At 49.0% G+C, this 25,448-nt stretch overlaps 1 long non-coding RNA gene across 2 annotated transcripts in view; it reads left to right on the top strand.

Annotated features, from left to right (window-relative positions):
- The first annotated feature begins 394 nt into the window (after positions 1–394).
- Positions 395–25,448, top strand: part of LOC129482020 (uncharacterized) — a 31,218-nt gene continuing 6,164 nt past the window's right edge. The window contains exons 1-4 of one of the 2 annotated variants that reach the window (XR_008657571.2): positions 395–569; positions 2,104–2,296; positions 5,651–5,713; positions 9,581–9,779. This is a non-coding gene — a long non-coding RNA (uncharacterized lncRNA). Of the gene's footprint in view, positions 570–2,103; positions 2,311–5,650; positions 5,714–9,580; positions 9,780–25,448 lie in introns of both variants that reach the window. The other variant, XR_008657572.2, reaches the window with a different exon arrangement.

Raw genomic sequence — 25,448 nt, 5'->3', positions numbered from 1 at the left:
TATGTGGTCTGACTTAAATGGCATCTTTGTATGGAGTTTTATAACCTGCTTTCTTCACTTATTATGAAAATCTATATCAACAAACATAGATGTACATAATCACTGCATAGTATTACATGTCTACTGGCCAGATGCAGTGGCCCATGCCTATAATCCCAGCACTTTTGCCGAGGTGGGCAGATCACATGAGGTCAGGAGTTCGAGACCAGCCTGGCCAACATGGTGAAACCTCGTCTCTACTAAAAATACAAAAATTAGCCAGGGGTGGTGGCAGATGCCTGTAGTTCCGGCTATTCAAGAAGCTGCGGCAGGAGAATTGCTTAAACCTGGGAAGTGGAGGTTGCAGTGAGCCAAGATCGTGCCATTGCACTCCAGCCTGGGTGACAGAGTGAGACTTCATCTCAAAAAAACAAAAAAGTATTACATGTCTACCAATATCATTTAATATAATTTATATGTATATTTACTATATTTTTAAACCTAAATCTTTTTCTTTCTATCAATTTTTTCCAGTTTCTTCCTCTATGACTTTGTTTGAGCAAGCAGATGGAAGATTAATTCTTATACAAGTAAGTACTAAATTGCTACTACTTTTATAAACACATATGATTGGTTCAGCTCTTTTCAACCAGAGCAATCTTGGAAAACGTTATCTTTTTTTTTTTTTTTGAGTCTCACTTTGTCGCCCAGGCTGCAGTGCAATGGCACAATGTCAGCTGACTGCAAACTCTGCCTCCGGTTCAAGCAATTCCCCTGCCTCGGCCTCCCGAGTAGCTGGGATTACAGGCGCACACCACCACACCCAGCTAATTTTTTGTATTTTTTTAAGTATAGATGGGGTTTCGCCATGTTGGCCAGGCTGGTCTCAAACTCCTGGTCTCAGGTGATCTGCCCGCCTCAGCCTCCCAATTTGCTGGGATTACAGGCGTGAGCCACCGCGCCTGGCCCAGAAAACGTTATCTCTTTATTTAATGTAAGATTCATTTATGATCAGGCTTGTAATAGGATCTCATTCCAAATGTATTTTTATTTGTGTGACTGTCCAGTGGGCCACGCGGTTTTCATCAGGTTTCCCTGAACCATCTCCTTTGACATATTATGTAAAAGCAGCAACAACAAAACAAGCTGGAGTTTCATCAATTAAGCTTTTGCTTCATATTAAATTCACAGCATTGATTTACATCAGATTCATGGCCAAAATATTAATAGTTGGCATGTTGATCTGGGGTCACTACAAAAATAAGCTGTGGGATCCAGCTTTAGTTAAAATGAACAGCTCACAGAAAGAGCTGTGTGAACACTGAGAAAATGGCATCAGGAAGACAAGAGTGGCAGCAGGGGTCCTTGTGTCAGCTGCAGAAGAGCAAGCCGCACCCTTTGGGGAGTTTTTGGGGTTGAGAAACTCTGCAGACTTAGGGAGTGTGAAGAGTAAAGAGACTGGAGAAAAGAGAAAAGAAGAGGGTGGTGGGGGTGGAGGGGGATGATGAAATACCACCGCTTTAGGAACAAGGCATGACTTACAAATGAGCATAATTTTACCAGTGCCTATGTTTGCTCTGAAAGAAAATCCAAATTTAAGGAAAGAAATGTTATGGTGTCTCACGCCTGTAATCCCAGCACTTTAGGAGGCTGAGGCGGGTGGATCACTTGAGGTCAGGAGTTCGAGACCAGCCTGAACAATATGGTGAAACCTCATATCTACTAAAAATACAAAAATTAGTTGGATGTGGTGGTTCACACCTGTAATCCCAGCTACTTGGGAGGCTGAGGCAGGAAAATCGCTTGAACCCAGGAGATGGAGGTTGCAGTGAGCTGAGATCACGTCATTGCACTCCAGCCTGGGCAACAAGAGTGAAACTCCATCTCAAAAAAAAAAAAAGAATAAAGAAATGTTATGAATTGGTAACATTAGTCACATTCCTACAACTTGCTGGTGCCTGGCACTGACCTGCAGCAGCCTCTGAGATTACTAAGAGGCTGAGTGTAGGAGTAGCCTGGACCGTGTCTCCATGGGTGTGGGGGCTGGCTCTTCTGAAGAAAGACTTAGGCTCAGTATTCAGGAAACTTGAAATGAAAGTGAGCCCACCTCTGTTTACCCTGTAGGAAGCTGAGCTAAGTGAGTAGCTGAAGATGAACGGAAGCCCAGAGGTTTTGCAGGTCACCAGAAAAGCCCTAATCGAAGGAGGTACTATACAAATTTAGAAGAAATAGTGCATGATTGTTCACGAAAGGTTCCTGGATTTGCAGTGTTTGGCAGAGGAGGAGACATGGACAAATACTGAAACTCCTGCTAAAGGTAAACATGAAAAGGTGAGATTAAAGAGCAGAATCATCTGATATCACAAATATCAAAAGAAAGCAAGAAATAACTTGATTTTTGCCTGTGCCTGTGGCCACCTCAAGGAGTTGTCTTCGCACGCCACTTTCCTTTGGGACAGTCTTGCCCAGTCCCATATCTTTGCGTGATCTCATTGATGTATCTGAATTGGCAAACCTATCTCAGAGGATGTGGAAAATTCCTCAAATAGAATTCCTCATGCCTCACCCCAACTCACCCGCAGGTTTCTCCAAGAAGCCCTCTCAGCCCCTTTGCCAAACCCGTAGCAAGCAAATGTAGATGATTCCTACTTGAGAACAGTTCCTCTACTTCTATTAGATGGTTCCCATTATTTAATTTAATTTAATTTAATTTAATTTAATTTAATTTAATTTAGAGACAGAGTCTAGCTCTGTTGCCCAGGCTGGAGTGTAGTGGCTCAATCTTGGCTCACTGCAACCTTCACCTCCTGGGTTCAAGCGATTCTCCTGCCTCAGCCTCCCGAGTAGCTGGGATTACAGGTGCACACCACCACAGCTGGCTAATTTTTTGTATTTTTTTAGTAGACACGGCATTTTACCATGTTGACCAGGCTGGTCTCAAACTCCCGACCTCAGATGATCTGCCTGCCTCGGCCTCCCAAAGTGCTGGGATTACAGGCATGAGCCACCGTGCCTGGCCAGTTCCCATTATTTTTATATTAATATTTTAGTCATCTTCATCAGGAGTTGTGGTGACCATAATTTGCAAACTACATTTTCCACATTACCAATACCAAACAATCTTTATTCTACTTATATAGAAAGACCCAGGAAAATCTGAGAGTTTCATTTGGACCACTTTCATGTCATGTTTTTCACTAGAGTCTTAAAGGTCCATCATAGCTAGAGCATTCATTTGAAAATATGCCATCTGGGACCTCACTTCGGTCACCCGAGTTTCTGAGAAGGTGCACACTTCAAAGCATGAATTAAACGGCTGCTTTCTATTTTAACCTGCAGCTTCCTCATAACAAAACTTTTTAATGGTACTGCATTAATCCATTTTCATGCTGCCGATCACGACATACCTGAGACTGGGCAATTTACAAAAGAAAGAGGTTTATTGGACTTACAGTTCCACGTGGCTGGGGAGGCCTCACAATCATGGTGGAAGGTGAAAGGATGTCTCACATGGCAGCAGACAAGAGAGGAGAACTCGTGCCCCGCAACTCCCCCTTATATAATCAGATCTCGTGAGATGTAGTCATTATCACAAGAATAGCATGGGAAAGACCTGCCTCCGCGATTCAGTCACCTCCCACTGGGTTCCTCCCATGACGTGTGGGAATTGTGGGAGTTACAATTCAAGATGAGATTTGGGTGTGGACACAGCCAAACCGTATCAGGTACTTTTACTATCCAAAGTAATACACAAAGCAGTCACCACTAAGTGATATCCTGGTTCCTCTGAATAAAAGAAACAAAATCCAAACAAGACTGAAGGCTAGGAAGTGAGCCCACCCAGCCCAGCAAAACCAGAAGGAGCTGAAAAATCACTCCAGGCCTATCACGTTTGCAAGTGCTTTTAAAAGTTCTCCTCCCGAACTCATGGACACAGGAAGGGGAACATCACGCTCCGGGGACAGTTGTGGGGTGGGGGGAGGGGGGAGGGACAGCATTAGGAGATACACCTAATGCTAAATGACGAGTTAATGGGTGCAGGAAATCAACATGGCACATGGATACATATGTAACAAACCTGCACATTGTGCACATGTACCCTAAAACCCTAAAGTATAATAAAAAAAAAAAAAAAAAAAAAGTTCTCCTCCCAACCCCGGCTCACTTTGTACTTAGGAAAAAGGAATTCAAGGTATAAATTGAATAAATAGATATGATAGTGATGACTTGTGTAAAGCAACTGCTCATACTTTTAGACTGGTGAAGTCAATTCTGTAGCTATGTTTTGGCCTATATAGAGGTTTAAGAATATTCAGACATGTATCTGTTACATGAAATAATCATTTCACTTCTAAAAATGCTCTTCTGCTACTAATTCAATTTAAACAATGCAGCAGGAAAGCTTAATTAAGCTTTCTAGGTTGTTAAAACTCTGCTTCCAGAAAAATATGCTATTCTTAGAGTCCCATAGTCAAATTGCAAGAAACAACTAATATATTATCAGTCAAGAAATGTCGGTCCCTTTCTTGTGCTTAGCACAGAGCCCAAGCTAAGAGATTTTTAACTTGGTAAACCCCAAGAGTGGGCAGCTGGAGAGGACTTTGTTCTGCTGCTAATGTCAGCCTCGGGAGAGGGGAGTTGACAAGAGGCCAAATTCCTCCAGCAAATTTGGGACTAGTTGAAACCATCCTACCCCTCCTTGCTTTGATGATGGTGATTGATAAGTTTTAATCTTTCAGCACCTGGTGTTAACAAGGCAGGCTTCACAGCACCAAAACAACAACAAAGAAAAACCTAAAACATCCTTTACAGGTTGGCAGCCTGATCCAGAGCCTGCAGAGGGAGGAAAAAGTAGCGAGGGAGGGGAGTGAGAAACTTGACTCCCTTTTCCAGACACCGTAAGGAGAAAATCCAGCCTGCTGAAAAGCCACAGGAGACATGAAGACTTTGTGGTGTTTGCTGGCTGGGTGGAAAGAGGCCTGCAGGCAGGGCTGGCCTACCTGTGAGTGGTTCGAGGCAGCGTCCCCCAGAGGTGCGGCCAGGAACGGCGCCTCATTCCTGGGCACAGCGCTTGGCGAAGATGCTGGTAACCCCCACTGGGCTCCAGCCCCTCTTCTCTGCCAGGCCTCCAGTGCGAAGCAGGGCACAAACGGGAGTGCCAGTCTGCAGAGGAACAGTCTACAATGATAAACAATCCCAATTCAGAGAAAACTAAGGCTTTCCAATGGCCTAACCACCAACCAGAGCTGTATGGCGACACAGCAAAGAATCGCTGTCTCTCCCAGCCTGGCCAACATGGTGAAACCCCGTCTCTACCAAAAAATACAAAAATTAGCCAGGTGTGGTGGCGCATACCTGTAATCCCAGCTACTCAGGAGCCTGAGGCAGGAGAGTCGCTTGAACCTGGGAAGAGGAGGTTGCAGTGAGCCAAGATCGCGCCACTGCACTCCAGCCTGGGCAACAGGGCCGGACCCTGTCATAAAAAAATAAATAAATGAAAAGAATTACTATCTCTCCTGTGCAGTCCTGGGTGGGGGCAGATACTTTTGCCCACATTTATTACAAGAGAAAAGTGATACCAAAGGAAATTTAGAAGATGTAGCGAGGGTTTCACAGCCTCATTGTAAAAGAGTTGAGGCTAAAACTGCATCATTCATTCGTGTATTCGCAGGACACTCCTTCAAAGGGCAGGCGCTGTGCTGGGCTCTGGGACTCGCGGGTGAACTGCACAGAGGTAGGCCCTGACTTCAGGGAAAGAAGTCAGACAATAAGCAAAACATGCCCAAAGAGATGGTTACAAAGACAGCGAGCACCCGGGAGGAAAATGGAAGGTGCCAGCAAAGGGGCTCCTGGGCCTACTCACCAGGGAGTCACAAAGAACAGAAGCAGCCAGTTGTGGGAACAGCCCGGGGAAGATTGTTCGAGGCAGAGGAAGGGCGGGGCTCTGAGGCGGGGTCCCGTGGGACGGGATGGGAGTGAGTGTGGACAGATGTGAGCGTGCGTGAATGGGGGGACGTGGGTGCGTGTGAGTGTGGATGGGGGGCATGAACAGGGTGTGAGCATGGACAGGTGTGAGCGTTGACGGCGGGTGAGTGTGGATGGGAGTGAGCATGGATGGGGTGAATGTGGACGGGGTGATCATGGACGTGTGTGGGTGTGGATGGGGGAGAGCGTGAACGGGTGTGAGCATGGACAGCAGGTGAGCACGGATGGGGGTGAGTGTGGCTGGGGGTGAGTGTGCATGGATGTAGGTGCGAACGGGGCAGGCGTGGACGGGTGTAGGCGTGGACGGGTGTGGGCGTGGACAGGGGTGAGCATGGATGGGGTGGGCGTGGACAGGGGTGAGCATGGACGGGGGGTGGTGAGCTTGGATGGGGATGGGAGTGGATGGGGGCAGGTGTGGACAGGGTGGTGGGCGTGGACCAGGCTGCAGGTGAGGCCTGGCTTGAGGAGCACTGCTGAAAGGATTGTGTTTTCTTCCCCAGAAACGACGGCTGCGAAGCTGTCGCATCATTTCAGGGAGGCTGACATTTGGTCACACTTAGTGCAATGCTGTGGAGAAGGGACTGGGGGAGGCAGGGGGAGGCAGGGGGAGGCAGGGGGCAGGGAGTGGGCACAGAGGTCCAGGGAGCAGTGGTGGTGGCGGCTTGGACTGGGCCGGAGTGCAGATGGGGTAAGGGACTGAGGGCAGAGGCTAGGAGGTGACGAGAGGTGGGACGGTGAGGAGGGTGAGGAGGATGGAATGGTGAGGAGGGCAAGGAGGGTGGACTGAGGGAATGGGTCTGGGGTTTCCAGCAGGATTGCCCGCTGCCCCCTCCACCTCCACCGCCCCTTCAGCTTCCATGTCTCCCTGTTCTCCTCACCTAGAGAGTGGGCCCCCTTCCCACACCCACTTCCCACCACCCTGCCTTCCCCACCCCCTGACACCACCCCTGCCCCTGCTGGGGGCACTGCCAGCAGCTTCACCCACACTGTCCTCCCATGAGCTCTGAGCCAGGCTCCCGGCCTCCTTGCGCCTCTCTGGCTAGGTCACCTCCTCCTGCCCGCACCCCAAGCTGTTGGACTAGGGGTCCACCTGGTCCACCCACTGCCTGTGGTTCCCACTATGGCCTTGAAGGAGGGGCCGTCTCAACCCCACGTCCAGTCCTCACCAGCCCTGAGGCCTGGCCTGCATCCTCAGCCTCACAGAAGCACAACCAGTCACTTAAAGCAAGATTGCAGTGATGTTTTACAACTCTGTGAATGTACTAGTAGCCACCGAATTCTACACTAACGTGTGCATTTTATGGTACATAAATTATACAAAACAAAAGGGAAAGGCCACCAGCTCTCCTTTCTCCCCAGCCCTAACGTCCACACCCATGCCTTTGTCGCCAGGGAGCCACCACCTGCCCCCAACATGACTCACACTGCACTGACTCTTCCCTCTGACTAACTTCCCAGTCCAGAAGGTTTCCACAGTTGGCCAACCCTGGCCCACCAGTATTTCTCGAACCGCCCACCTCAGCCCCCATCATCCATCGGCAAACCCCTGAGGGCTCTGGGTTAGTGGCTCACAGCACAGGCACTGCCACCCAGGGAGCATTCAGACCTTTGTGGGGGGGGGGGGGGCGCTTTCGGTTGTCACATGACTGCAGGGCACTGTCAACAGAGGTGGGTGGGAGAGGATGCAGGACAGCATCTTATAACGAATCCTGGTGTCCCGCAGGCCTTTAGAACACCCCATCCACTTTCTGTTCTGTCCGGATCAGTCTGGTCTGCTGTGATCCCTCCTGCTACTCCATTCTTGTATTAACCTGTTCCTCTGCTCTTTGTTTTCATGAATCTCTTATACAGAATGGCTTCTGATCCTCTTATTTTCTTACATTCGAAATTGCCCCTCCTATCTAGCTGCCAGCAACCGATTCCTTTGCTGCCTATGAAGAAGGAGCAGGGCACTCTACAAACACCGGGATCACTGTGTGGCTCGGACCATGCACTAGTGGGGACCTGGACCCCCATCTTCCAGCCAGAGGGGCTGCCTCTGAGCTCGGCCTCATCCGGGACAGATGGTCTCCTTGCAGCTTTCCTGGGCTAGGGTCTCCAGTTGCCAGACAACTGGCATTCCCAGACAACCCCCAGAAACAGCTGGCACCACCAGCCAGATTTCCTGGCACCCTGCAGTGTGGGTATTCCCTCTGTGACAGGGCCACTTTCTCATGTGGGCCCTACAAAAAGGGAGAGTGACAGAGGTGGGGAGCCTCCTGTGGGACATCTGTTGGCCAGCTCCCCACCGCCACTGCTCTGTTCTCTGTGGGAGGATGTAGGAGGATGGGGGGCCCACCTCCTGTCTCTTGCTGATCCTGGCTTTGTAAGGGTCCACATCCCCCGGTAAGGCCTGTTCCCTACCGGGGCTAGCGGCGGCATGGAGTCCAGCCTGAGCCTGTGAATGTGCCGCCCTTTGCTTATTCTTGGCCCTAGGGGTCAGACGCCTTTGGACCTCCTCACTTCCACTGGTCAGCAGCAAGCTCTCCCTCTCTCACTCTTAGAAAATGTTTTATTTGTAGTTCTCTAACAATGTAGGTCACTTCCTTCCTTACATAAAACAGTCCCCTTTCTCCCACTGCAGTACTTTCCATGCAATCTATGACAAGTGCATGCAGGAGGGAAGTTCAGGCCTCATCATTCTAGAAATATTTAACATGTACCTAAGGTCTTATACTAGATACCACTTTAAGGCCCCGCAGAGATACTGTTAAAGAAAAATTATTCCGTGGTAGTCGTTAAAGTGCGGTAAAGAAGACTATTCAGGACCATCAGGATAGCTACAGGGACTGCTACGATGGGCTTATACAGTGGGGAGGGGAGATTGGGTCAGCTATGAATATGGTATGGGCAAGGGGGAATTGGCAGCCAAGGATCAGGGTAGGGGCAGTGGACGGAAAATTCCTGAGAGGAAACATCAGGAGAAAGGGGGATTTGGGGGATCCAGAGCAAATGGACCTCAGGGGATTCTTGCAGAAGACAGGCCAGAGTGAGCAGACCCCACCGGGGGATGGTGGAGAGGGAGGAACCGGATCAGACATCGAGGGTGATCAGGTACAAATGGTAGGGGGTTCTTGCTCAATAGACTCAGCAGGGTTCTTGTTAAAACTGGATTTTACTAGGAAATGCAAAGATGAGCCTAGGAGAAGGCCCAGGAATCTGGCTAAAGTTTGGTCAAGCAAAGAATGTTTGTCAATTCCTGCAGAGGAAACACAGTCCCTGCCTTTGAGAAGTTCATAATGTATTCATGTGTAGCCATTGGAGTACAAAGACATTAGTAGGAAAGGAGGGTGGAGGGAGGGAAGAGGCAACATTTATAATCCAATAAGGATAAATGCCACCCTGTCCAAATGCACTACTGGGTCCAGTCAGGGATTTTGTGATGTGGCGACTGGAGCCGGCAGCGGGCCCAGCCATTCTCCCCAGAGCTTCCCCCTTGCAGGCTTGATGGGGTGCCCCTTGAATGTCCCCTCAAGACTTCCCTCTGCTTTGGGATGGAAGAAAGCTCACCTGCACCTGTGGAGGAAGAGGCAGGCTCCGTGAGAGTCTCTGAGGTCCCTGATTTCTACTTTCTTAGACAGGAGTGCTGCATCTGGATGGCATGGCAGAGGGATGCCCCAACTGCTACCGCTCCAGTTATAGTTCCACGGTGATGGGGAGAAGAAAGAGGCTCTTCCAGGAAACAGCCTTGGGGACAAGGAGACCACACTCCTGGGTGATTCGAAGATCAGACAAGGCTCCTGTAAAATGAACGAATGAAGTGAATGAATGAGACAGTAAGTCAAGTGAAATGAAAAGTGTGGGTGTGGGCTTCTGGCTCTCCACCATCTTACCATTCCAAAGTGTCCCTTCCTTACAGGGAAGGGGGACGACGTTCCCCGGGGCCTTACTCTTTGGCAAATATCGCCATTTCCAGCCAAGGCACCCTGGGCAAGCTGTGGTTAAGTAACTGAACATGGCATGGTCAGGGCACACAGGACACCTGTGTTCACAACCGGGAAATGAGAAAGCAGAGATACGACTTTGTCAGGATAAGGACCATGCATCTCCAGAACTAGGCGACTCTTGCAGGTGTAAAATGGTGACAACAACGTGTCTTCTTGCTCATAAAAATAATTCTCGAACCGGGCATGGTGGCTCATGCCTGTAATCCCAGCATTTTGGGAGGCCGAGGCGGGCAGACGACCCGAGGTCAGGAGTTTGAGACCAGCCTGACCAACATGGAGAAACCCCATCTCTACTAAAAATACAAAATTAGCTGGGCATGGTGGTGTGCACCTGTAATCCCAGCTACTGGGGAGGCCTAGGCGGGGAGAACTGCTTGAACCTGTGAGGCGGAGGTTGCGGTGGGCCGAGATCGCGCCATTGCACTCCAGCCTGGGCAACAAGAGTGAAACTCAGTCTCAATAATAATAGTGATAATAATAATAATTCTCACCCCTAAAAATGCTTCAACCAAACAAAAACTTTTCCTGGTTCTCAGCCATTTAGTTGGCCTTTCCAGAGCCAGAAGTTTGTGGCGAGAATTCTCGTCCTTGCTCTAAAAGCAGTGGCCAGCCTTCCAGGTGCACCCACATAGCCCCGTCAGGCTTTCTGCACTCCCTGCCAGCTGCTGCTCTGGAGCTAGGATGTGCCAGGGTTAGCATCTTAAAAATAAAGATTTCTTCCAGCTGAAGATCAAAAATAGACTTGGTGAGAGTTTTTCAGATGAGAAAGAGGAGAAGAGCAGATTCTCTAAAAAACTGGTCCTGATTCTTACCCAAACCCAAGCTAGAGAGCTGGAGGTGCTCATAAACTCAAGTCCCCCTTCTCAACCTCTCAGAGTCCACCTGTAGCCTGAAATCAGGCCCGTCCCCACCTCGTGCCCAGCATGGTGCTGCACATTGCTCTGAGGAAGCGCTCGGTTCCTCCAGGTGGACAGTCGGGACTAGAGCAACAAGGAAGCCTGCAAAGCCAGGTGCAGCAGGACTGCGTGGGCACGCCATGGAGCGGCCTTGCTCTTCCCTCCGGTCCCAGCCAGGCACGCTGTCTGGGTGGTCCTGGCCTGGACCCTTGCCAATCAACAGACATGAATGGAAATGCATCTGGCACAGATACCCTGCCCAAATTGGTTGCCATTGCCACTTTGCTGTGCTGGGATCTTGGGCAACACAAGGGCTGAGGGTGATCAGCTGAGAGCTGGTGCTTCCAGCCTTCGGGCAGGTAGGGCTCAGACAGAGGAGCTGGTGGATTCTGCCTAGGGGCTCCACCAAGACCTTTTGAGGGCTGCTCCCCAAGACCTGCCCTGGGCCTCATGTGCCTGAAAGGTTTTATCTGCCTTGGAAACCTGCACGTATTAAGTAACAGCTACTTTACTGACCCATTTTTCTTGATAATCAAAGCACATTATCTTTGCACACAGCCTCAGGTCAGGCTGGAGGGTCTCTGGGTTGCCATAAGTCCCACCTAAGGCAGGTGTGCTGGGCCTGCGGCGTGGGCACATGTCTGTCTCCATGGGGTGCTCCCTGGACCCTGCTTCCCGTTTGCAGACCTCTGGAACCCTGGACTCAGATTCAGAAGGGCTGGGCTTTGAGGACCTAGCCCTGCAGCCAGAGAACCGCAGAAGCTGCTGAGGGAGAGCTGCGACTTCCTGTAGGCTGATGAGGCTGACTCTGGAGGTGACGGTCCCCAAGTCCTAGTCAGTGGCACCACCACATTCTGCTGCCCCTAAAGTCCAGAGCCACCTTTGCCCTGGAGGGGACACAGCTCTGCAGCTAGATGGCGTGTGTTTGCCCCCAGCCCTGGCATGCCCCTCGGCCTCTCTAAGCCTCATTTCCTGATCTTATAAAGGGAGACAATGAAGAGATTCTCCTAGGATTTTTTTGAGGGATAATGAAATGTGCCTGGTATATGACAAGGCCTCAAAAGGAAACCTTCTCCCCATTCCCCACCATCCCCCAAACACTGCCCACTCCCTCCTGCCCACTCCCTCCCTCTCTTGGGTGTGGCTCAGTATTTATCTTCACTCCCTGGAGCTGAGTTAGGTTGGAGGGAGAGGGGTGCTATAGGAAAGCCCTCCTCCTGTCCCCACAGAGATAGCATTCCCAAGGGGCCGATTCCAGCCTCCGCTCGTATCACACTCCTGCCAAGCCTGCGGCCTCCTTTTTTCTCCTTATGGCTGGAGGCCCAGTTTTGGAGACATTTGGCTCTGATGCACTTCTAAGTGCTGAGACAAGTTACTTGGATGCCTTTAAACCCAAAACAAGGTCAGACATCAAACCACATCTCGCTGTGCAGCCAGGCTTCCACTCCCAGCTACCCCAGGGAGGTTGTGGAAAGAATAAAAAATATTAATGGTGGAGTTAATATTGTGCCCACCCAGCCTCCAGGCCCCGCACCAGCTGCAACCGCTCTCGCCGATGGTAGTCTGGGGTCTCTCTGTTTATTTGCTATGTTTGCACACGTAAATGTTGCCCATCTTATATAGTATGGTTTTGTGGGCATTGCACGGGTAATAGTGTTCTTCAACTGTACTTTCACTAACTTGGCATTGCTGAGATGAGGCCCTGTGGATAAGTTTTGTGCATGGTTCTCCTGAGCTCCTGGCTGACGCCTGTCCTCCCCAGAAATGGCCAGCATTTGCTGACTCTGAGGCAGTGTCTGGCCAAGGAGTGCCTTTCCTTCCAGACCACAACACAATCACTTTAATAATAACGTCACTTAAAGATATAAAAAAACAAGGCACATTTGCCTGATTTGAAGCTGAGAGCGTATTCTGTATGCTGGTTTAGGGCTGCAGAAAAGTTTTTGGTGCCAGTGACACATAAACAGCACTGTTTCCTGATCTGGGTCATGGTGACGGCCATGGCACCCTGAAGAGCACCCAGCACCTAATACTGGCAAGGGGTAGAGGGAGCTCCAGAGCCAAGGCTGGGCTGGAGATTGCTGCTCTTCCTGCTCCTCCCATGTCCCCAGCTGCCAGAGGGAAGCTGCTGCCTTCCTGTTTAAACGCATCTTAAATCTGTGCTCATCAAAAGCATCACTCAGGGCCGGGCATGGTGGCTGACGCCTGTAATCCCAGCACTTTGAGGAGCTGAGGCCAGCGAATCATCCGAGGTCAGGAGTTCAAGACCAGCCTGGCCAACGTGGTGAAACCCCGTCTCTACTAAAAATACAAAAAAATTAGCCAGGCATGGTGGCGGGCATCTGTAATCTCAGCTACTCAGGAGGCTGAGGCAAGAGAATTGCTTGAACCCAGGAGGCGGAGGTTGCAGTGAGCCGAAATCGCACCACTGCACCCCAGCCTGGATGACAAGAGTGAGACTCTGTCTCAAAAAAAAAAAAAAAGCATCACCCAGAACATGGGCCTGATGGGCAGCCTGGATTCCACCCCAGCAGCCACCTGGTGAGCGGGGCCCCACTTAATGGGAGCCCTTCTAGAACAGCTCTATTGTAAATGCCCCCCTCAGCAAGCTGTAGGTTATGGGCAGGGGACCTCAGTGCCTGCCTGGTGCTGTGTGAGAGGCTGCTGTGCCCATCAGGAACAGAGGTGGGCTGGATGTCAGCCTCCACTGCCCATAACACATCCCTTTCTTCACTTGGGGCTGTTTGTCTGAGATGTGAGTCAAACCTACCCTCAGATGGCTTCATAAATACCAAATTGACAGGGTGGCCTGGTGCTGTCCCTGCTCACACCTATAATTCCAGCACTTTGGGAGGCTGAGGCGGGTAGATCACTTGAGGCCAGGAGTTCAAGACCAGCCTGGCCAATATGGTGAAACCCCATCTCTACTAGAAAGAAAATATGAAAATTAGCCTGGTGTGGGGGCACGCACTTGTAATCCTAGCTATTTGGGAGGCTGAGGCAAGAGAATTGCTTGAACCTGGGAGACGGAGGTCGCAGTGAGCTGAGATCGCACCACTGCACTCCAGGATGGGTGACAGAATGAGACTCTGTCTCAAAAAAAAAAAAAAATTAAATAAAAAAATAAAAATAAAATAAACAGGGCACCAAAGCTACGAGTTCCCAAGGGTCTGTGAAGATCTAGTCAACCTTGGGGAGGTGGCCCACAACAGAGGGGTTCCCTCTCCAGCTGTCACCACTCTGCATCAGGTAAGGTGCCAAGTGCAGGCCAGCCGGGATGCATCCTAGTGGAAGGATCCATGTTGGGACATAGCCACCAGCCAGCCTAGCTGCCCAGCCCTAAGGCAAAGGCCCACTCTGAGCTGCAGAGTTTGATTTTCTGGTGTTTGACTAATGTCCTCTCCTTTTAGAGCTCGGGTTCCTCTGCTGTTGTTCACCAGCTCCCTCCCCTCTCCCCTAGGCCTGCCCCAAGCATCCCTGGCCCAGGGCTGAGCCTGACTGGCCAAGCAGCATCCCACTGTCTTGGGCACTGTGATTGGTGGAGGAATCCAGGCTTGAGCCGATCAGCACAGGCATTACCCTGGGCCCCAGAGTTGCAGCTCCAGTGGCTTGGAGGTGGGCGTGTGACCTAGTTTGAGACAGCGAGATGTGAAAATGGTTCCTTGCTCTTAAGAGTGAACCAAGGAAAGAAACACCTCCCCTGTCTCTGGACATCTGGGCGGGGTTGGGGCCTGGGACAGCTGCCACCATTTTGCCACCATGAAGGGAGCAAGACTGAGGATGAAGCTGACACAGTTAATTCAGGGAGACAGAGAATCACTGAGAAATGGGGCCGCTGCTCCTGGATGAAGCCAGTCCCGAAGCCCACCCTGAGCCTCGGCATGGAATTTATGTGAGAACAAACTTCCCTGTGGTTTGGCATCTTAGTGTAGGTGGTTTTCTTTGAGCTTAGGTGAGCAAGGGCTGAGGGTCTCTTCAAGGAAACCTCCCTGCAAACTCCCTTTCTGGCAAACACACCTACTGTGAGACTAGTCCAGTGTGACTCGAGGATCAATATTGCACATTGATGTCACCGAGTGAGTTGTCTGGATTAACAGGCATGTCAAAGGCACCTGCAGCCTTGGCTCTGCCTGTCCTGGATCCCTTTCCAGGTGACCCCCCAAAGACCCTAAGTGGAAGGAGTACAGGCAATGGGCTTTGAGACCAGAGAAGAAGACAGCAAAACCACAGGCATACATCCAAGGCCAGGACGCCACTCTCTGGTGAGATCAGCTCCCTCGTTACAAAGAGAGAGCCTGGATTCACCGCTCCACAATCCCAATGGCTGTGCTTCTCCTTAGAGAGGCAGGAGGGCTCACAGGTTCAGAGCGCTGGGGTACCCAGCTCTGCTGCTTGTTTGTTTTCTGACCTCAGGCAGATTACTGAAGGCCTCTGTGCTTCAGTTTCCTCATCTGTAAAATGGGAGTAGTATCGCCCTCCTAGGGTTGCTGTGAGGATCAGATGAGCTAATTATTCATAAGAAACTTAGGACAACGCTAGACAAAGAGTAAGCACACAATCTAACAGCAGTTATTAGTAGTAGTATAATTCTCATTAGCAATCATTAGTAGTAGTATTCTCATTAGCAATTATTATTAGTATTATTATTTTCATTCTTGGTAGGAACAGAGAGTCAGTTAAGTTAGTTTCTGGCTTTCTTTTTTTCTTTTTCTTTTCTGAGACAGAGTCTCACTCTGTCGCCAGGCTAGAGTGCAGTGGCGTGATCTCAGCTCACTGCAACCTCTGCTTCCCAGATTCAAGCGATTCTTCTGCCTCAGCCTCCCAAGTAGCTGGGACTATAGGCGCTCACCACCACGCCCAGCTAATTTTTATATTTTTAGTAAAGACGGGGTTTCACTATGTTGGCCAGGATGGTATTGATCTCTTGACCTTGTGATCCACCCGCCTCGGCCTCCCAAAGTGTTGAGATAACAGGTGTGAGCCACTACGCCCAGCTCTTTTTTTTTCTTATAATTTTTTTTCTTTTTTTTCCTGGGGAATGGAGTCTGAAGCTCTCAGTGCTCTCCAGCAGCACTGGGAAGTAGATGGATTCTAGAACTCTTAAACATATCAAGATTCCCACACCCACACACTGGGTGGATCTCAAGGGCAGGGCAGTCTGGGGTCTAGTGTCTCACCACACCCAGGACAGACCAGTGAGCAGGGCCTCCAGCACCTTGGCCTCATAGAGAAAGCCTGTGACCTCTGCTCTTCCCAAACAAGAAGCCTAACGATGGCTGAGGTCAAGCTCCCTCCAGCCCAGCATAATGAGGCCTAGAGCTGAAAGTAAATGAATCCATAGAAACAAAAGCAATGAATCTTCCTTCCAGCGTGTGGTCATGCCCAGCACATGTACACAAATCCTATACGCCATTGCTAATCACGGAGGGCTTCCCTGCCCTGAGTGCTTGCGTTGGTTTCATGTTCTGAATGAGTCTCTTTATGAGACGCCTTTGCCTGGAGCCTCATTTTGCTCCAGCACCAAGAAGGTGAGGGGAAGGGTGCTAACACGAGGAGAGCCACAGAGGCACAGCAGGGCATGGCAGGGCTGCATCAGGCTGCTGAAGGCAGGCAGGACCTCAGGCTGAGAGAGGTCACAGGGACTTGGCACTGGAGGGGACTGCATGGCAGACATCGTCTGGTGTGTTCCCCCAACTGCACTGCCTGGCATCCACCAGGAGTCCAGCTTGGGGAAGAACGCCGGGGAAGGCTGCTGGTCCCTCTCCTGCTGGCTTCCCTGTGCCCCTCTCCCCTCCCTGGTCATGGGGTCCAGGCCAGTCCATGTGGCTGTGATTGGGGACAGGCTTCAGCACTATGCCAGCTCAGAGCAGGGCCTCAGCCAGCCCATGCCAAGTTCCCAATAAGTCACTTCCACTCAGGGCTAACGAGTACCCTTGGCATTTTTCTTGCTCTGGACTCCAGAGGCCACATGGTGATGCAATCATGGGCACTTTTTTTGTTGTTGTTTGTTTGTTTGGTTGGTTTGTTTTGTTTTTTGAGGCGAAGTCTTGCTCTGTCACCCAGGCTGGAGTGCAGTGGCACGATCTCGGCTCACTGCAAGCTCCGCCTCCCGGGTTCACGCCATTCTCCTGCCTCAGCCTTCTGAGTATTTGGGACTACAGGTGCCCCCCACCACACCAGGCTAGTTTGTTTTTGTATTTTTAGTAGAGACAGGGTTTCACCGTATTAGCCAGGATGGTCTCGATCTCCTGACCTCGTGATCTGCCAGCCTCTGCCTCCCAAAGTGCTGGGATTACAGGCGTGAGCCACCGCGCCCAGCCTTTTTTTTTTTTTTTTGAGATGGAGTCTCGCTCTTGTTGCCCAGGTTGGAGTTCGATGGCGTGATCTTGGCTCACTGCAACCTCTGCCTCCCGGGTTCAAGCAATTCTCCTGCCTCAGCCTCCCAAGTAGCTGGGATTACAGGTGCCAACCATCATGCCCAGCTAATTTTTGTATTTTTTTTAGTAGAGACGGGGTTTCACCATGTTTGGCCGGGGTGGTCTCAAACTCCTGACCTCAGGTGATCCACTTACCTTGGCCTCCCAAAGTGCTGGGATTACAGGTGTGAGCCACCACACCCGGCCATGCCCACTTTTTTTGGCGGGGGGGGTGGGTGGGGGGTGATACAGCTAGTGGTAATTATATAAAATTGTTTGCAGTAGTAGAGTTTAAGACAAAAACACAAATGAAATAAAATGAAGTTCATTGCATAGAAACACTGAAAACATGGTTATGTCCTTCTACAACCCTATAAGACATACAAACATTGTCAGAAACACCCCCTGGTTCACATTTTAGATTTCATTCATTGAGTAATTATTTTTTTGCCCACTGTCTGTGCAGGGGTTGTTATAGATGTGAATCAAATGAAGTCTCTGCTCTCCCAGAGTGGTTGTGGCCACATTAGTCCAGCCCAGAACAGTCTCCAGGGATCTGAGCATCTGTCCTCATATCAGAACTAGCTTTGGGATTGTGACTTTGGGGTTGCTTTTTTGGCCTTCCTTTTCCTGTCAGGCAGCATATAGGGCTGGGGGCTGTCAACCGCACCCTCCCTGAATCCACGTCCATCACAGGTCCCCTTGCAGGGCCTTCTGTTTTTCTGACCCAGCGTCAGTCACGTAACTTGCTTTGGCCAAGCGATGTCAGCAAGCGGGATACAAGCAGAGGTCTGAAAAGTGCTGGCAAACGGGGCTTGCTCGCTCGGCTCTGCCACTGTGTGAGAACGTGCCTCGACTGGCCTGCCGGTGGACAGGACACTTGGAACAGGACTGGTGTCACCAGCTGCCCCAGCCGAGGCCACCCTAGACCAGCCAGCGGCCAGAAGAATGGCCCGGGCGAGTCCAGCCTGCATCACTGGCTGCAGATTCGTGGGCTAAATAATTGCTCATTGCTTCAAGTCACTGAGTTTCAGGGCAATCTGTCCCACAGCATTATTGTGGCAGTGGTCACTGATGGGGCAGCAGGAGGGCTCCTGTCAGTACCAGGAGCTGTTGGCTCTTGTCAGAAAGGACCTAGTGGTAGCCAGTGTGGACCTGGAACAAGAGAGTGGGCCTTAAAATGAGGCTCTCCAGGCACCATGTGGGGCTGAGCCTCATAGGCAGCCATTCCTGAAGCTCAGGAGGTGGTAGGAAATTAGGAGGCAAAGGTATGAGATGCTATGGCAGCTTCCCTGAGTGGGGACGATGGGCACCACTCATCGGTGGGCACCGCAGGGTGAGTCAGTTCCCGGCCCTGCTGCTTGAACTCATCTCCCACAGGCACAGGCTGGCTGTGGGAGTCCGCGGGCCATGTGCAGTCTCCTCATTCCCACCTCCTCCAGGTTTCCTTGCAGCCTCCACCTCCAGGGCTGAGTCATGAGCTCATGGCCCCAGGGAAGGAGAAGCTGGAAAGCCTAGGACTTCAAGGTCACAGAGCTGTCAGCCCTCTGGGGAACTGCCTTGGCAGAAAAGAGCAGCCTCCTCAACCAAGGCAGCCCCCAGCCAGGGACGGATCAGCTTGGGGGCGTAAACCTTGGTCCCCTCACCGCAGCTTGGTGCAGCCTGCAGGGCCACCCCAGCTCCGGGGCTCCTGAGACCAGCTTCTCCCTCGGGCCATCCTGCCTGTCCCATTCCGTCCCCTTCCATCAGGGCTGACCCCCAGAGGACACCCTAACAACTCCCTGCAGCCCAGGCTCCACCTTGGTGGGTAGCAGCTTCCCTGAAACCAGGGGTGCTTCTCATTCAGTCCCTGCAGAGTGAGAAGCAGCCTGAAGGATCTCCACTGCTTCCAGGGGAGGCCCCAGGGATCCGCTGAGAATCTGGCTGGTTGGCTTGCCAGGAAACACCACTGTGAGGGTGAAGGGTCCCAGCCTTTGAGGGCTGCACGCCCACTGCCCAGGAGAGGGCTGAACGGGAGCTGCAGACCTCAGGAGATCACAGTGTGGGCAAGCCTAGGCTGCAGGACGGAGCCACAGCAAGGGTGACACAGGTTGCCAGTGCCCCGTGGAGGACACCACAGAAGCCAGGGACAGCCTGGGCCTGCCGCGCCTGCACTGTCACCTACTTGGGGTGGAGCATCCTTCTCTGCAACCAGCTATAGCAAATCCATAGTCTTATAATCTTTGTCCACCTGAGGAATTACAGACGGTCCCTGGCTCTTGGTGGCTCAATTTATGATTTTTTGACTTTATGATGGTTTGAAATTTTGGCAATTTTGATGAATGTACATTATTCAATACATTGTGTGAGGTATTCAACATTTTATGATAAAATAGGCTTTGTGTGGGATGATTTTGCCCAATTGTAGGCTAACCTGAGTGTTCTGAGCATGTTTAAGATCCACTAGGCTAAGCTAGGATGTTCGGTAGCTTAGGTGTGTTAAATGCATTTTCAGCTTAGGATATTTTCAACTTGGATTGGGTTTACCCGGATGCAACCCCCACGTAACTTGAGGAGCACCTGTATGCGTCAATTGCCTTCACCCTCTAACGGTGGGTGTGAGGGCTGCCATGTCAGAGAAAGCAGGTCTGGAATGGAGGTCAGAAGAGGATCCTGGAAATTCTGAGGTTTCCTAACAAGGCCCCAGTCATGGCAGGAGGCTCTGAAGGCTCCAATGGGGCTGGAGAATCTGCTTCCAGGCTCTCTCTGGCGTCCCTTGCTGGGGCTCCAGGCCTTCTCCAGCTGCTGGTGGCAGACCTGGATCACAGGGCTGCTCAGTACAAGGCAGCTGGCTTTTCCCAGAGCAAGGGCTCTGAAGGGGAGAGAACAAGAGAAGGTGGGTAAGGTGGGGGGCACAGACATTTTGTAGCCAAATAATCTTGGAAGGGATAGCCCATTACCTTTGCCGGATTCTACTTAGTAGAAGCCAGTCCCTAGGTGACAGGAATCACGAGGGCCATGGGAGAGGCTGCTTGCCCTACGAGATTGCAGAGGGGACGAGGCACAGCAAAGGCCATGGAGCTAGAGGATGCCAAGCCCATTCAGGATGAAATGCAAAAGGATGCTGCAGAGCCTGCTTCTCTGTTCCTTCCCCTCACTGGGGCAGACCAGCTGCAGCCAGCCTGTGTCCACTCCTCGCGAACCTGGGTACTGCTTCCAGGGGTCCTTCAGTCCTGGGAGTCTAATCATTCTGTCCTGGCCTCTTTGCTTCCAGCCCTCCCCTGGCAGTTGCTGCTCTATTGTGCTAGCTCAGTTTTCACTTTTTGCCTTTGCAATGCACAAGGGTTAGCAATTCTTGATGGTACAGTCTCTATGTTCAAACAGCTGGGGTGGTTTCTACTTCTAACTGGACCCTGAGTGATCCTTCAGGCAGGGGTCTCTGCAACTGGAGACATGCTCTATGCATGAGGTCCCATGTACACTCCAATTGCATCCCCCACCCCTGCCCAGCCCTGAGAGGCAGGCGAGACAGTCCCCCTCTCACCATCTCTGGGGTGGGCCTTGATTTATTGGCTGAAGAATTACACCCTCTTTGATGGTATGCAGTTTAATTCAGTAGATCAAAGCTATGTCTAGATTTTAAATAAATCATAAGGATTTAAAATTGTATATAAAAAACAGTCGTATCTTGCTTTCTTTGGGTATGTATTCTTTCTTTAATTGAGCAGGCAAAGAATTTTAAGAGAAAAATATAAAATCCAGCTATAATATTATTAATCTGATCTTACTATTTGAAAGAATCTAGGTCAGTTATGTTTTGAGCTATTACTGTTGAGTCCTGGGCATTGATTATATAATCTTTTTTATTATTATACCCTAAGTTCTAGGGTACATGTGCACAATGTGCAGGTTTGCTACATATGTATACATGTGCCATGTTGGTGTGCTGCACCCATTAACTCATTACTTACATTAGATATATCTCCTAATGCTATCCCTCCCCCCACCCCATGACAGGCCCCGGTGTGTGATGTTCCCCACTCTGTGTCCAAGTGTTCTCATTGTTCAATTCCCACCTATGAGTGATAACATGTGGTGTTTGGTTTTCTGTCCTTGCGATAGTTTGCTCAGAATGATGATTTCCAGTTTCATCCATGTCCCTACAAAGGACATGAACTCATCATTTTTTATGGCTGCATAGTATTCCATGGTGTATATGTGCCACATTTTCTTAATCCAGTCTATCATTGATGGACATTTGGGTTGGTTCCAAGTCTTTGCTATTGTGAATAGTGCCACAATAAACATACATGTGCATGTGTCTTTATAGCAGCGTGATTTATAATCTTTTGGGTATATACCCAGTAATGAGATGGCTGGGTCAAATGGTATTTCTAGTTCTAGATCCTTGAGGAATTGCCACATTGTCTTCCACAATGGTTGAGCTAGTTTACAGTCCCACCAATAGTGTAAAAGTGCTCCTATTTCTCCACATCCTCTCCAGCACCTGTTGTTTCCTGACTTTTTAATGATGGCCATTCTAACTGGTGTGAGATGGTATCTCACTGTGGTTTTGATTTGCATTTCTCTGATGGCCAGTGATGATGAGCATTTTTTCATGTGTCTATTGGCTGCATAAATGTCTTCTTTTGAGAAGTGTCCTTTGCCCACTTTTTGATGGGGCTGTTTGATTTTTTCTTGTAAATTTGTTTAAGTTCTTTGTAGATTCTGAATATTAGCCCTTTGTCAGATGGGTAGATTGTAAAACTTTTCTCCCACTCTGTAGGTTGCTTGTTCACTCTGATGGTAGTTTCTTTTGCTGTGCAGAAGCTCTTTAGTTTAATTAGATCCCATTTCTCAATTTTGGCTTTTGTTGCCATTGCTTTTGGTGTTTTAGACATGAAGTCCTTGCCCATGCCTATGTCCTGAATGGTATTGCCTAGGTTTTCTTCTAGGGTTTTTATAGTTTTAGGTCTAACATTTGAGTCTTTAATCCATCTTGAATTAATTTTTGTATAAGATGTAAGGAAGGGATCCAGTTGCAGCTTTCTACATATGGCTAGCCAGTTTTCCCAGCACCATTTATTAAATAGGGAATCCTTTCCCCATTGCTTGTTTTTGTCAGGTTTGTCAAAGATCAGATGGTTGTAGATGTGTGGTATTATTTCTGAGGGCTCTATTCTGTTCCATTGGTCTATAGCTCTGTTTTGGTACCAGTACCATACTATTTTGGTTACTGTAGCCTTGTAGTATAGTTTGAAGTCAGGTAGCATGATGCCTCCAGCTTTGTTCTTTTGGCTTAGGATTGACTTGGCAATGCAGGCTCTTTTTTGGTTCCATATGAACTTTAAAGTAGTTTTTTCCAATTCTGTGAAGAAAGTCATTGGTAGCTTGATGGGGTGGCATTGAATCTACAAATTACCTTGGGCAGTACGGTCATTTTCACAATATTGATTCTTCCTATCCATGAGCGTGGAGTGTTCTTCCATTTGTTTGTGTCCTCTTTTATTTCGTTGAGCCATGGTTTCTAGTTCTCCTTGAAGAGGTCCTTCACATCCCTTGTAAGTTGGATTCCTAGGTGTTTTATTCTCTTTGAAGCAATTGTGAATGGGAGTTCACTCATGATTTGGCTCTGTTATTGGTGTATAGGAATGCTTGTGATTTTTGCACATTGATTTTGTATCCTGAGACTTTGCTGAAGTTTCTTAACAGCTTAAGGAGATTTTGGGCTGAGACGATGGGGTTTTCTAAATATACAATCATGTCATCTGCAAACAGGGACAATTTGACTTCCTCTTTCCTAATTCAATACCCTTTATTTCTTTCTCCTGCCTAATTGCCCTGGCCAGAATCTCCAACACTATGTTGAATAAGAGTGGTGACAGAGGGCATACCTGTCTTGTGCCAGTTTTCAAAGGGAATGCTTCCAGTTTTTGCCTATTCAGTATGATATTGGCTGTGGGTTTGTCATAAATAGCTCTTATTATTTTGAGATATGTCCCATCAATACCTAGTTTATTGAGAGTTTTTAGCATGAAGGGCTGTTGAAGGCCTTCTCTGCATCTATTGAGATAATCGTGGTTTTTGTCTTTGGTTCTGTTTATATGATGGATTACGTTTATTGATTTGCATATGTTGAACCAGCCTTGCATCCCAGGGATGAAGCCAATTTGATCGTGGTGGATAAGCTTTCTGATGTGTAAGCTTTTTGATGTGCCGCTGGATTCGGTTTGCCAGTATTTTATTGAGGATTTTTGTGCCGATGTTCATCAGGGATATTGGTCTAAAATTCTTTTTGTTGTGTCTCTGCCAGGCTTTGGTATCAGGATGATGCTGGCCTCACAAAATGAGTTAGGGAGGATTCCCTTTTTCTATTGATTGGAATAGTTTCAAAAGGAATGGTACCAGCTCCTCCTTGTACCTCTGGTAGAATTCAGCTCTGAATTCGTCTGGTCCTGGACTTTTTTTGGTTGGTAGGCTATTAATTATAGCCTCAATTTCAGGGCCCTTTATTGGTCTATTCAGGGTTTCAACTTCTTCCTGGTTTAGTCTTGGGAGAGTGTATGTGTCCAGGAATTTATCCATTTCTTCCAGATTTTCTAGTTTATTTGCGTAGAGATGTTTATAGTATTCTCTGATGGTAGTTTGTATTTCTGTGGATCGGTGGTGGTATCCCCTTTATCATTTTTTATTGCATCCATTTGATTCTTCTCTCTTTTCTTCTTTATTAGTCTTGCTAGCAGTCTATCAATTTTGTTGATCGTTTCATAAAACCAGCTCCTGGATTGATTGATTTTTTTGAAGGGTTTTTTGTGTCTCTATCTCCTTCAGTTCTGCTCTGATCTTAGTTATTTCTTGCCTTCTGCTAGCTTTTGAATGTGTCTGCTCTTGCTTTTCTAGTTCTTTTAATTGTGATGTTAGGGTGTCAGTTTTAGATCTTTCCTGCTTTCTTTTGTGGGCATTTAATGCTGTACATTTCCCTCTACACACTGCTTTGAATGTGTCCTAGAGATTCTGGTATGTTGTATCTTTGTTCTTCTTGGTTTCAAAGAACATCTTTATTTCTGCCTTCATTTCGTTATATACCCAGTAGTCATTCAGGAGCAGGTTTTTCAGTTTCCATGTAGTTGAGCGGTTTTAAGTGAGTTTCTTAATCCTGAGTTCTAGTTTGATTGCACTGTGATCTGAGAGACAGTTTGTTATAATTTCTGTTATTTTACATTTGCTGAGGAGTGCTTTACTTCCAACTATGTGGTCAATTTAGGAATAAGTATGACGTGGTGCTGAGAAGAATGTATATTCAGTTGATTTGGGGTGGAGAGTTCTGTAGATGTCTATTAGGTCCGCTTGGTGCAGAGCTGAGTTCAATATCCTTGTTAACTTTCTGTCTTGTTGATCTATCTAATGTTGACAGTGGGGTGTTAAATGTTATTATTGTGTGGGAGTCTAAGTCTCTTTGTAGGTCTCTAAGGGCTTGCTTTATGAATCTGGGTGCTCCTGTATTGGGTGCATATATATTTAGGATAGTTAGCTCTTCTTGTTGAATTGGGGATTGCTGGGAGAACCACTACTCTCTTCAAAGCTGTCAGACAGGGATGTTTAAGTCTGCAGAAGTTTCTGCTGCCTTTTGTTCAGCTATGCCCTGCCCCCAGAGGTGGAGTCTACAGAGGCAGGCAGGCCTCCTTGAGCTGCGGTGGGCTCCACCCAGTTTGAGCTTCCTGGCAGCTTTGTTTACCTACTCAAGCCTCAGCAATAGCGGATGCCATTGCTCAAGGCCACACAGCTGTGAGTGGAGCTCACTGCTATTGCTCCTCCACTGCTCCACACTGCCCTGCAAGGAGGAGGAGGCCAGTCTTGTTTCTTGGGGAAGGTGGGGACTTATGACCCCAGGGCCGAGTTGCCCCCCTGTTTGGGAGCATTTGCTTCAATCTGGGAATTCAATCATCTGGGAATTATTTAAAAGAGGTGTAGAGGCCTTGAAAAATCTCAGGTTGGATTGATTGGGGGAGGGAGAGGGACAGTGTCCTGTGTTTTCCATTTTCTTTTTTTTGGAACTTTTATTTTAGGTTCAAGGGTACCTGTGTAGATTTGTTATATAGATAAACTGTGTGTCACGGGGGGTTGGTGTAAAGATTGCTTTGTCACCCAGGGGATAAGCACAGTTCAGATAGGTAGTTTTTCTGCTCCTTTCTCTCCTCCCACTCTCC

This window comes from Symphalangus syndactylus, chromosome 5 (genome assembly GCF_028878055.3).
Source record: "Symphalangus syndactylus isolate Jambi chromosome 5, NHGRI_mSymSyn1-v2.1_pri, whole genome shotgun sequence".
Classification (NCBI taxonomy): Eukaryota; Metazoa; Chordata; class Mammalia; order Primates; family Hylobatidae; genus Symphalangus; species Symphalangus syndactylus.
The sequence above is the reverse complement of the archived record's forward strand: the minus strand, read 5'-3'. Positions and strand labels throughout refer to the sequence as shown.